Raw genomic sequence first — 12,102 nt, 5'->3', positions numbered from 1 at the left:
TAGAGAGCACAAGCTAACTTATTAAGGGTTCATAAGGAAAAGAAATAAATAGATGTGTCACAACTAGCATCTCTGTGATAATCATCACAGGAGAAAAATCTAAAATTATTTAGAATATCACACCTTCTCAAGTTTCTTAGTGATAAAAACGAGTAGTTCCTTATGATTGTTAGGTTCTAGAAAATACCCAGAGGTGATACTTTAATGGGGATGATTGTGATGCTTCTGTGTAGGTCGTGGCACATGTGCAAGATTATTTGAATTCAGGAAAATTAAAGCTAAAGGTTTTTAAGTAAGAAAAAAGTTGGATTGCTTCTATGTGATGTATAACTCATTCATATCTTTCTTTTGAGCTGTACAATAAACAGAATTTATATTTTACAGTAAAGTTTCCAATTTATCTGTGATAAATCTCAATTTTGGGCATTTAAAATGCAGTGTTTTGATTTTTATTTGTTTTTTTTTTTCTAATGTAAGCTAATATATAGTTTCCAGACTAAAGATAATATACATTTTTAGTTAAACTTTAAATGTTTAAAATAATTCTCAAGAAATATATTTATAAATTCAAGTAAGATAAAATGCCTTTGTTTTAGTAAATAAGCAGGCTTTGTAAATGATGCATAGTGAAACAAAATACAAATCATAGTATTTTGTGATCTAATTTGCTTCATTTATAGAATTATCCAATTTCTCTTGAGCCTTTCATAATAACTGTGGTTTCAGCAAACATAAACATTTGTGATTTTTTTTTCAGATTAGACTGAGGTACATTTACTCAGAATTTTGAGATTCATTAAGTGGTAGCAAACAAAATAATTCCTTATGCAGAAAAGAAATGCTTTAATAGTGTCTTCTTTGACTTATTTCCAGAGTCTACATCATTAGTGTTATTGTTATAATTCTAAGAGGACATCTTCATATGGTTATTGTTTGTTTCTATTTTTCTCCCTACACATGGCTTCCTCCTCTTCTTGATGCTTTTCATAAGTCATCGAAGATTGAGGTGGTATGCTTGAAGGTAGCAATTATTTTAAGCACTTGCTTAGCTTTTTCTAGGGGTACCTCTTGAGTGTCCCTTGAATTGGTAACTGGTTTGTTGTCATTATTTTCTAGGCGAATATGTCGTAATTGGTTATTGGGAACATCTTTGACAAAGATCCACTTAACTTCAAATTTTCCCTTCCACTTATCCTGAGACCAGACACCAGCATATGCATTATAGTCCACAACAGACTTCATTTCGGCCACTCCACAAAAATGTCTACTGCCATTCACACTGAAAGTAAATAGAGTGGGCCTTTCCCATTCAGGGAATGGTAAGCTGCATCCAAAAGCTTATCGCCATGCTCAGTACTACACCAGATAGAGTACTTAATGGAACAGTGGATATCATCCTCAGAATAGCTTTTAATTATAAACACTCGTCCATTTTTCAGGTTCCAGTCAAAGTCTTTGGGATTATAGTTGCTTATGGCCTTTAGCTTTTCCAGCACTGGATGCACTTCTACACTAGAAGGTGAAGCACTCACAGGAACAACACCTACACCAAAGTTTTCACCACCCGCTCCATTGTTCTGGTTGAAGCCGCCTCCCCTATTCCGAGGAGCTACCCAACGGTTCTGCAGTTGTTGCTGCTGGGGCTGCACTTGGTGAGGCTGAGCCTATGGCTGAGGTCCTTGTTGCTCCTGTGGTTGCGGTGGCTGAGGCTGCTGTTGAGGCAGTTGGCTTTGCACCAATGATGGTGGTTGAATTAATGGCTGAGGCTGCTGAATTATAGTTTGAGGAGGCAGAACTGATTGCGTTGGTGGTGCCTTTACCACCAACCCTTTTTCATCCCAAGTTCCAATATTCATGTTGTGTTTTAAGGAGGTGGTGGCACAGCAGAACCCCCAATTCCTACATTGCCCTTGGGTTTAAGTTTCGGTTGAGGTTTGGCAGGCTTTCTGGCAATGGCGACCCAGGAGGATATGGATAGCCATAACTGCTACTATAAGCAGAACTTTGCGTTGATTGCGCCCTAGCCCTGAGTCTGCGGGCGGGGGAGGCGGGAGGCCGTGGCCGCCGGTTGGGGGAGGACGGACTGCTCTTCGGGCCAGTATTGAGCAAGGCATGACGGGACTGGAAATTGGTGGTGACCTGACAGCCGCAGTGACAAAAACTGTAGGTACAGCCTAGAACAGCAGTGGTATGACTAGCATGGCAATAGTAATGTAAAATAACAATAAAAAAGGAAAGTACAATGTTAGTGGCACCACTTCCTTCTATGTATGTGTGTGAATATATGCATGCACATTTCATTTTTCTTTCGAAGTTATTGAATTAATGTTTTTAAAATACTTAAAATATTCAATATCTCCATGAAAATGTGTGAATTTTAACTTTAATTCTGTAAGCATTCTTCTGTGATAAAAATTCCATTGTAATGAGTATTTCCATAACAAAAACTGTTCATATGAATGAACTGAACTTAAAATTACAAGGTTTGGGCAAAAGTATTGACATTATGTTTGGATACATCAAATCTTTTGAAAGTAAACTTAAAATTTTCAAGCGAGATATTGAAACGAAAACTTATAAGTATTTTCCTCGGATAGAAAAGTATTTCAAGACATAAAAAACATAAAAAAAAAAAGAAAAGTATTTCAAGAAGGCCACTACAACGAGTGTAATGGAGTCCATACTTTTGTACCAGAATATAGTAAACTCGTTATTTGAACAGTTCAGTGAAAGATTCGACCAATTTAGAAGCCTAGAACAGACCATTAAAATAATTAAGTATCCAGATGTAGTTGTTTAAAGTACTTTGGAATTAAAGGATTTCCAATGGATGCAAATTGACAATTTAGAGATGCAACTTGCAGATTTTCAAGGTAGCATTTGGACTCATGTGTTTGTCGACCGACTTAAGGTCGAAACTTGAAAATCTGGAAGGAAATCGTTTAAATAATGAAGAAGAGTGCAACTACAAACAAGAAATTTTGAGTGCTTGGAACAGAGTACCTGACACTTTTAGAAACATAAAAAATCTAGCGATGGCTTTGCTAACAATTTTTTCATCAACATATTTTTGTGAGACTTTATTCTCAGCATTAAATAATATTAAAATGAACAAAAGAAAACGGGTAACAGATGAAGTTAGTGGCGCTTGCTTGGCCTTGAAGTGCACCAAATATGAACCTGCAATCAAAGAATTAGCAGACAAACTTCAGCACCAAAAAAGTCACTAATTTCTCATTTTCATACCATTTGATTATCATTGTTTTTATTATTTTTTCCTAAATGTACATTGTTTTTCTGTTTTTGTTCATTTTATACATATTTTTCTTTGTTAAATGGCATTTAAATAAATATCAAAAATATAAATCTTTTTTTTTTTTACTATGGTTGCAAATAACAAAAAAAAATTATGAAAATTTCTATATGTGACACGGCACAGAGTTAAGTTAGGGTTTTTCAAAATTTTGACATGCCGGGCTCAAAAGGTTCTCCATCACTTAGATCTTCTTCCAGTTGCCAATAACAATTTTTCACCCTTGTCCTTTGGTCTTAAGAGTGATGACAGCCCATTGCTGCTAGCTTTGTGTTTCTCACTATCTTTTTTAATGCCTCAATATTCTATTTACACCAATGTAACTAATCCTTTATCCATAAATCCTTGTCTATCTTAATGTGAGAATGTCATCTATTTTGAGTAGGGTTTTTTAAAGACTAACAAAAACAAAATAACTAATCTCAACTAAGATGTAATTAAATCTATATGCTTCTTAATATTTTGAAGCAAGCAGATATTGCTGAGGTTGATTCCTCAGAATATTGTGGAATTAGAGATATTAATTTTGATTTTATGAATCACTTCATCTAAAATTTTATAAAGTAGCAATTAGAATATAGTTTATGAATTGTAAATATGGATGTAGTTATAAAGGCAATATGTTTTTTAAGAAGTCCCTTATTAGTTTCCCACATTTTGCAGACATAGGAAAATGGAACAGATGTTGAAATTATTAAGAGTATTCTGACAATGTCAAAATTTTTTCGTCTTATTTGGTTTGGCTGGAGACCATGAGCTCAGATTTTATCTGAACCCTGTCTGAACTAACTTAAGCAAAACTTAAAGGCTTTGGTTCACAGAGATTGAACTAAACCTGTGTGTGTGTGTGTGTGTGTGTGTGTGTGTGTGTGTGTGTGAATTCATTTTTCCATCCATTAATTTTATTTAGAAGTTTGGGTTCACTTTTAAAATTATTTTCAGAAATTATTTCTAGAACTTTAGAAATTTTAAGCACTTACCAATAGTAGAAGAAACATTGAACACTTGGAGGGAAGAGATTGACCCACATGGAAGTATACCATATGGATCCTATATATTACTATGGGTTTATGACAAATTGGTCACATGGATATAAAAAGAAATGGCTGTTTTCAGAAGTACATGGAAACCCCAATACTTCCAGACAATCAAAATGAACAATTTGCTTTGGTTATTTGACCACAAAACACATCACTGATTAATTCAAATATTAGTCTTTAGAAGAGAATGTGCCTTCAAAATCTTTTTAAAATTTAATTATGAACTTTTTTTCATTTTTTCTAATTATAAACTGGATTATTTCTTTTACCCATGAATTATATAAGCATACCATAATCACCTAAGATTATTTCAGTTCTAACTTGACTTTAAACACTAAGCTAGATATTATTATTATTGTTTTATATGGGTCAATGTTCATTTAGTTTATCTACAGTTCAAGTAACTATTTTATTAGACAACCATTCCTTTTTCTTATCTGTCCTTTCTTTAGCAATTGCCCAGAGCCAGCATCTAATAGGTAGATGGGCTCTCTCTCTGGAGCAGGCTTCTTTCTGATACACCCACTAAAGTTGTTTCTCTACAGATCTTCACTTTCTGTGAGTTATTCTGTCGGAAACTCTACTTTTCTCCTCACCACCTATCTGGTTCCAGGCTTTGGTCCTCTACTAGGTGCAAAGGCACATTTTAATGCTACAGAACTGGGCAGACACATTAAGGCTGATCACAGTTTGCAAAGTTTTCTTACTCATGGATTTATACTTTGTTGTCATATTTTACTTCAAAACAAATATTTCTTGTTTACCTCCACAAAAACAGTGACTATAAACTATCTTTAAAACTGTACTTTTAAAAGTAAAGAAGATTTATTTTGCTTAGGATGATATTCTCAAGATCCATACATGCTGCCTCAAATGGCAGTATTTGATCCTTTCCTATGACTGAGCAGTAGTCCATTGTATAAATGTAACACATTTTCTTTTTTTAAAAAAAATACATTTTTATTGATTTTAGAGAGGAAGGGAGAGGGATAGAGAGATAGAACATCAATGATGAGAGAGAATCATTGATTGGCTGCCTCCTGCACACCCCCTACTGGGGATTGAGCCCACAACCCAGGCATGTGCCCTTGGCCAGAGTCAAACCTGGGACCCTTCAGTCTGCAGGCTGATGCTCTACCCACTGAGCAAAACTGGCTAGGGCTGTAACACATCTTCTTTATCCAATTATCCATCAAAGGATGATCTGTGTTTTTTTGTTTGTTTGTTTGTTTGTTTCCATTTCTTGGCCATTTTGAAAAATGCTGCAATGAACATAGGGCTATATGTATCTTTACAAATAAAGTGTTTTCAAAAATTTTGGGTAGATACTCAAAAGAAGGTTTGCTGGAGCATATGGTAACTCTATTACCTAATTTTTAAGGAGCCTCTATACTATTTTTTATAGCTGTTGTAGCCATTTACATTCCCACCAGCAGTGAATGAGGGTTTATTTTTCTCTACAATGTCTCCAACACTTGTTATTACTTGTCTTGTTGATACAGTAAGCCCTCAATTTTGTGGACCTCAAGGTAACAGACAAAATTTCACATGTGAAAATTAACACCCTGTTCATTTTAAAATGCATTTAACCAAGACTTGCTTATAATGAAATTAACAGGTTATTTTTTATTTTTAATTCATTGTTTTTTAAAACAAATTTTAGTGAATATGCCATATTTTAGAAAAAGAAACACTGTAGTGATTTTGCTGACATAAATGGATATTACATATCTACAATGATAGTCTACATATTTAAATCCAGAGACAGAGAAGCATTGATCAGACCTTCAAACCTCAGAGGGAAGGTAGGGGAGGGGGAGGGTAAAGGGGAGAGATCAACCAAAGGGCTTATATGCAAGCATATAGGCCTAACCAATGGACATGGACAACAGGGGGGTGAGGGCATAAGTGGAGGGGGTGGGGGGGAACATGAGGATAAGGGCACATATGTAATAACTTAATCAATAAAAAAAATTAAAAAATAAATAAATAAATCCAAAAGTCACTATTGGTAAACATTGGCAAGTGATTAACACGTGATCACACACTCCACGGCTTGAGGTAATTGTTTCTGTTGTCCTGTGGGGTGACTTTTTACAGTGGTTTTAACTGGTACAGGTCGATGTTAGATGTGCACTAAGCCATGCCCCATCTCTGTGCATTTGTTTAATTGAGGTGACTGGTGAATGCACACATTTACTAGCGCTATTCAGTATAAATTTTAAATGACTGTAATACATATAGAAAACTTTTCTGTGAAACTAAACTTTTCATATGCACTTAATTTTAATTACACAAACATGTCTACACTAGGGGCCCAGTGCATGAATTCATGCACCTTGAAAGAAACGTGGGCTGGGAGGCTGCAGTGGGCATAGGGGTGGGTCTTGGCCCATCCTTCGTGTCCCCACACAGCCCCTCCTGCTGTGGCCCCTGGTCCCATGTCTGCTGGCATCCCTGCTCCCACTGCCACCACTCCCACCCACTGAGGATTGAGGCTGGTGCCATCAGCAAGTGCCAGTGGCGGCTGCTGCCTTGATCACCCCTCAGGAGCAGGGGGAGGTGAGAAGCCCTGAGAGGCAATTGGGGCTGGCAGTTGCCACTCGCACCCACTGATGGCACCAGTGATCAGGGCTGGCGCTGGGCACCAGCAACGGTGCTAGCTGTGGCCCCGGCGCTCGCAGTGGGTGTGAGCGGGGCTCACACCAGCAGCAGGTGCGAGCTCCGGGCAGGACAATGGCATGTGTGAGCAAAGAATTTTCAGTAACCACCAGAGGCTCACCCTGATGTCAGTGACCAGTGCCCTGCTTTGGTCTGGCGCCCCCGCTTACCTGCCCCACCATCCTGCCACACCTGATCCCCACCTTGTTCCACACTCTGCTGCCTGCTGCTGCTGATGCCTGCCATGTTCTGCATGTGCTCACTGGTGGTCAGTGCACATCATAGTGACCAGTTGTTCGGTTGTTTCAGTTGTTCCAGTCTATTTGCATATTAGCTTTTTATATATATAGATAAGTAAAAACAGGTAAACTAATTTGTCAATTTATTGACATACATATTTGGAAAACCTACTTTATTATATAATGGACTTTTGGTTTTAAAGGACATGCCTTTGCCTGAATTAGTCTGTTATATCAAGGTTTTACTGGAATAGCTATTCTAACAGGTGTAAGTCAAGCATCATATGATTTCATTCATATGTGGGATATAAAACTAAAAACAGCAAATGAAGAAACAAGACAGAAAAAAAAAAAACCGTCATAGACACAGACAATAGTTTGGTGGTTACCAGAGGGAGGTTTGGTGGGTGATGGTAGTAAGGGGGTCAAATATATAATGATTGAAGGAGATTTGACTTGGGGTATTAAACATACATTGCAACATACAGATTGTGTCTTATAGAATTAAACACTTTAAATATAATTTTGTTAGTCAATGTAAGCCCAATAAATTTTATTTAAAAAGTAAATTATTTTTAAAAAGCAATATTTTAAAACAATATTTTAAAGATATAGCTATATTTAAAAACATATTTTATCCAATGTTTATTGCTGTGTCTAAATATTTGGCTCACTATAATCCTGGAAATGCAAGTCTAAACATATATGCTTCCAGAATATATTGAATAAATATTTTCTGAAGTCTATATTTTTGTGCATATATTATTTTTAGAAATAAATTATGAACAATATATTTATGAATGCATTGTCAAATATATACTTTAATACAAATGATTTACATTATAAATATACTAGAGGCCTGGTGCACAAAATTCATGCATTGGGGGGGTGGTCCCCTCAGCCCAGCCTGCACCCTCTCCAATCGGGACCCCTCGGTGGATGTCCAACTGCCAGTATAGATCTGATCTTGATTGGGCCTAAACCAAGAGTCAGACATCCTTCTCACAATCCTGGACCACTGGCTCTTAATCACTCACCTGCCTGCCTGCCTGGTCACCCCTAACTGCCCCCAGCTGCCAGCCAGGTTGCCCCAACTGCCCCCCCCCCCTCTGCTGGCCTGGTCGCCCCCAACGGCTTCCCCTGCTGCACCTGGACTGGTTACCCCATGCAGCTTGCTGTTCAGTTGTTTGGTCGTCCCTCACTAACCCCTCTGCTGGCCTGGTCATAGGCAGCCATCTTGTGAGGGCATAAAGGTTAATTTCCATATTACCTATTTATTATATAGGATGGTATAAGTGTATATTTACATGAAATATTGTTAAACAAAAGAGCTAAAAACATCAAGTTAACTTAGCCAATTAAATCCATAAATTGGTAATTTAGTACTTTGGCCATCTGAAGCAACTAATTAGTTTTCCATTAATTGACTGTTGTGGAATTGGCTGCACAGTGAGTTATTGGGTGAGTTGGCATTCTGGTAATCTTTTGTCAAATAGACCTATATCCATCTGATACACTTCTCCTGAGATGAATCTTCTTTTCATTTGCAGATGCAGGTGGACAAGGCGAGTTTTCTTTGCTGCAGAGACTAATGGAAGAGATCTGAGGTTTTCACAGCTCCTTATGCAAACTTTCAATATGATTTGGTTTTAGTCCCATTTTCTCTCATGTGCTGCTCCAGCATGGCCAAGGGTGAACCTGGTGGGGCAGGGAGGGGTTGAAGGATTTAGAAAAGACAGACAAGAGAATGAAAGCTGGGTCTGGGTGGGATGCTGCTTCTCTGATGGAGACACAGTGACAGCGACTCCAAGCCAAGTCTTTATTTTATAGCCAGATTCCACAAGGTAAAGTAAGGGCGTGGTCAAGATGTTTACAACATTCTCGTGGGTTTCGATCCTATTCAACTACATGCACCTGAACTCTATCAAGCCCACATCACTCAGCCTTTGGCTACAATTGTTCTGAGAGGGCCTTGCCCTCCAAGCTGGGACTTGCACATGACTTTGCCGCTAGATGACTGTGCCTTCTCATTAGTCTGAGGCTTGGACCTGTCCAAACATTGTAGCTGCTCTCCATACTCTCCAACCACCAGAGATTTATCACCATCAGTTATTCATCTTCCCTGGAATTTTGTGTTATAAATCTACTTTCTTCTTGCTAACTTTGCCCTACTGTAGGCACTTTGGTTCCAGCTTCCTATGCTAAGCCAACTGTCAGTATTCCATCTGTATTTTATCTTTCTACAATTTGTTGACATCTCTTTTCTACCATTACTTTGTTAATGTGGGTTATTCCTTTTAAGAATTTCTTTACTCCTGCTTTAATGGAGTTATGAGAGGGATTAGAAGTAAGTGCTTATTTAATCCCCTAGGTTTAAACGGATGCCTTTCCCCACCAGATAACTAGCTTTAAAACATGTAATAAATAATGCAATGATAAACCTTCTTGTACCAACATCTTTTGTGAGTAATATTTTTTAAACAATGTTGACATTCTAAGTATTAATTTAATCATTTTTTATTATTTTTAAATGCATTTAGATAATTATAGTGCATATTTTATTTTCATAGATACATTTAATTTCCTAAGAATAATAACCAGCTCCAAGTGGGTTCAAGACCCCTTAAAATGTATGTAACATGCTACCTATATTAAATATTTTAAATTTTCTTCATTTTCTAGAAATAGAGTCTTTTATTAGATTCTCAAGGAATTCCTAAAAGCAACAACCATGAAAGGTTGATATATTACATAAGTAAAACTGGGATTAAAATTCCCAAGTTCTTTCTGTTTTATCTACTAAGCCTTGGATCTACTCATGAATAATTACTGTGCTTAAGAAAAATACAATGTTTAATAACAAGCCAAATAGCATATATTTAAATTTTCATGTGTTTCACTAGAATAAATGACTGTCACGTTGCTATGTTCTCAACTGCTACAATTATAATCCATTTTTGCAAATATTTGATAAAAATATGAACTAGATTAACAGTAATAAAATGATTGCACATTATAAAAATCCCCTTTTGTTATTTGTATCAAGAAATTATTTTTTACGGTTTGCTATTCCAAATACTTTATTTTTTTCCATACTGATGTGAAGTCTTTTAAAATGTTCCTTCATCCAAATCTACTCATTATTAAAATAAACTGAGATAAATGTTGGGATTGGCATTTTTAAGAATTTTAGACCATTTGCTGGTTCCAATTCTTCATTTATAATATTTATTTCTCTTCAATTAGCTAAGTATGTGATTAAAATGTTTAAAAATACTTTTCCCATTTATAGTACACAGAAGGCTTTCTTTATTTACTCATATGACTTAAGATTTATGCTTTTATTCTATCACTATGCTAAAACTCTACCACAAGATTTAGTTATGAGGTAAACAACATTTTTTTTCAGAATTTATAGTAAATTTTGAAAGTGAAATTAATAACAGTCATATATTAAAGTTATTTTTACAAAGTAAGAAGTTTTAATTTTTTAAATATTAATATCAGTAACTTACTGATAACACTGTAAGTAAGCATTTAGCATATTTTCTTCCAACTTTTCTCTGTACTTATTTTCCACAGCAATTATCGACCTTTTTTAAAAAAAATCTCATTATACATAAAACTAATTGCTAAAATTTTGTGTCATCCAAAATAATATATTTTTGCCAATCTGACAAAAAATAGGTATAATTTTGACTCATTAACATTGGATGGCAATTGCTGTTTTGGCTGTTGTCATTTTTTTTTTTTAATTTGACAGTCTAAGGGAAAAGAAATCAGTACTTCTGACTAAATAGTCAGGTATTGCATGTTTTAAAAATTCTTGAGGCGTTGGCACACTTCTTGAAAATCGCTGCTTTACGTAAGTGAGAATAGACTACATATACATAATTTTATGGTCTGCTTTTCTGTTATTATTTTTTTGGCTTATAAAATACATGTTTTCCTGTGGAATTACTAGCTACTTAAAATGTTTTGTTTTTTTTTTTTAATTTACGTGTGGAATAGAAAGTCTTATTAGATGGATATATCATAATTTGTTTAACCAAATTATTTTTCCATATTTTGCTAGTATAAATAGGGATATAGTGACTATCTTTAATATTAATGATTTTTACTTATTGACATCTCACTCTCCTCACAGTTACCCTATGACATGGGAGACGTTCAAGAACAGAGGTTTAACTGTATGTATTTCTGCTGTCAGAATATGGCAGCCACGCTTATTTGGACCACTCATGCTGGTAAAAAATATTCAAAAGTGATAAAGCACTAGTGGTAGTCTGTCCCAGATCATCACTGATGGATCAAAGCTCTCATTCCCCAGCTGCCAGTAGAGCTGTCTTGCCCACTGTTAGACCTTTCCTGAGTGCAACTTACTAATCAGTGAGGGCAGATCACAAATGCTTGTTCTCTCATCAACATTTTGCCATTGCAACTTCAGAGCTTCCCAAGGCATCAGGCAAAGTCTTGCTCTCCTAATTTCTTTACATGTATAGGGTGTCCCAAAATTCACGCAAGAAGTAATTTTGATAGAAAACACAAGTTTCTAATTAAAAATTGTAAATTTTTTATTGACTCATAAAGTATACAGTATAGGGTTATTTATGGAATAGCACATCAGGTAAATGGCCTCCACGGCTTTGCTGGCACATACACAAAGCCGTGGTCTTCATTGGTCTTCATTGTCCCTGGTCCTGGGCCATAATTGGTACTTGGTAATGTTTATCAAATTAAAGGGATTGAAATCAAAGGGCAACAGATATTAGAATCTGATTCAATAAACCAAGTAAAATTGGGCTTTTATTTTTTTGTCGTTGTTGTTGTTAATGCTCACGCAAAATTC

The 12,102-nt window shown here is 35.9% G+C and overlaps 1 pseudogene across 1 annotated transcript; it reads right to left on the bottom strand.

Moving 5' to 3' along the window:
• Nucleotides 1-926: 926 nt before the first annotated feature.
• Nucleotides 927-7,196, bottom strand: LOC308513872 (YTH domain-containing family protein 3-like; annotated as a pseudogene). The gene is made up of 2 exons: nucleotides 7,185-7,196; nucleotides 927-1,987 (listed from the first exon to the last, which is right to left on the bottom strand). The product of its transcript is annotated as a YTH domain-containing family protein 3-like (transcript).
• Between the last annotated feature and the right edge of the window lie 4,906 nt (nucleotides 7,197-12,102).

Source organism: Myotis nattereri, assembly GCF_964212035.1.
Source record: "Myotis nattereri genome assembly, chromosome: 2".
In the NCBI taxonomy this organism is placed as follows: Eukaryota; Metazoa; Chordata; class Mammalia; order Chiroptera; family Vespertilionidae; genus Myotis; species Myotis nattereri.
The sequence above is the reverse complement of the archived record's forward strand: the minus strand, read 5'-3'. Positions and strand labels throughout refer to the sequence as shown.